This window comes from Octodon degus, unplaced genomic scaffold (assembly GCF_000260255.1).
Source record: "Octodon degus isolate 3935 unplaced genomic scaffold, OctDeg1.0 scaffold00119, whole genome shotgun sequence".
Taxonomy (NCBI): domain Eukaryota; kingdom Metazoa; phylum Chordata; class Mammalia; order Rodentia; family Octodontidae; genus Octodon; species Octodon degus.
In genome coordinates this window covers 7,301,981-7,303,455 of record NW_004524695.1, presented here as the reverse complement: position 1 = coordinate 7,303,455, position 1,475 = coordinate 7,301,981, and the positions used below count along the sequence as shown (strand labels likewise).

General features: G+C 43.6%; 1 protein-coding gene across 1 annotated transcript in view; it reads left to right on the top strand.

The window, feature by feature from the left end:
- Cdkal1 (CDK5 regulatory subunit associated protein 1 like 1) overlaps positions 1–1,475 on the top strand; it is a 732,899-nt gene that overhangs the window by 21,433 nt on the left and 709,991 nt on the right. The window lies entirely within an intron of this gene.

Here is a 1,475-nt window from a genome sequence, read left to right as displayed (position 1 = left end):
GCTGGGGGATTGAACCGCGGTCCCTGTGCTTTGCTTTAGCTTAGCTTGTTCTAAGTAGGTTCTTTAGACCACTGAGCCATCTCACCAGCCCCTATGACAGACTTTCATGAGAGAATTATGAATGCGAAATGGACACTGTAAATATACTACCCCCCCCCCCGAACTGGGGATTGAACTTGTGCTTGCCAGAGAAGCACTTATTCCACTGAGCCATCTCCCCGGCCCCGATATACTACTCTTGCAAGGGGCTTGAAGGGTCTTTAAAGGAGAAATGTGGTAGAGCTAAGAGGAGGAAGTTGAGTTTTTTTAAAAACATTTTTTGTCATTTTAATAGAAATAATAGTGTGTTTTCAGAGAGTGATGATTCAGTAGAGAGAGCTTCTGATACAGGAAGAGGGAATATTGCTGGAATTTTGAGTTTTAATTGGTGGGAGTAGGGCTGCTCTTAGAGAAGAGGACAGTTCACTCACAATCACATATTGGAAGGCAGAGTACCTGGGCAGAGCCATTTCCAGTAAAAGAAGGAGGGCTTCTGTCTGCAGACTGCGGCAGGGATTCAGGGTCTGCATCAATTCAGGCCTTCTGTTTTCATTCCCGTCTTTACTTTTCAAAAGGAGGTGTGTAAGAAAGGAAGGTTTAGAAAATTCCTAGAAGATAAGCAAGTTTAAACTTTTTCTTTTTTAATTGAAGTTTTCTGTAGTCATTAGTAACGTGCTGTGCATCTGGAATTAGATGTTCTTAAATTTCTTTGATCATGGAACCATTCCTTCCTGCCCCATGGAGAGATACTGTAAATAAGTAGAACCATTTTTGGGAAAGGCTAACCTGGTTCATTTTACCTCGATTGCCAAGTTGGTCAAAGCTTTTGTTTGTGAGAGCGGAAAGCCCAATTTGGTTTAAGACACAGAAGGAATTTGGTGGCCCACTTGCCTAGGCAGAGTTGACCTAAGGTCAGACCGTGGCTGGATCCAGGTGCTGAAACAGTGCCAGTAGGACTGCTTACTGCTGTACCTCCTATTTGGCTTCATTCCTTAGGGAGGCTTCCACCGTGTGGCAAGCTGGGTGGTCTCTGAGATTCCTCAAGTTCACATCCTCCCAATTTTACCACTTCAGAGAGAAGAAAAGCTGTCTCTTCTATTAGCTGTGGCACAGAAGTACTTGTAGACCTTTCCGAGTGGCTGGGCTTGATTGACCCTGAGCCAGTCATTGTTGCCAGGATGGTGTGTTACTTAGGATGACTTCAGTCATGTGCCCCATTCCTGTGTCTAGCAAGGGGAGGCCTGTGATTGGCAATCCTACCAAGACCTCATGGTATTCATGTTAATTACAACCATTCTTTTTTTTTTTTAACATTAAAATTAAATTTATTAAAACTCTTAATAAAGTAAAAGTTTAGGGTTGGCAAGCTAGCTCAGCAGTCTAAAGTGCCTGCTTAGGCAAGTTCAGGTAGGCTGAGGGGACTGCAGTTTGATACC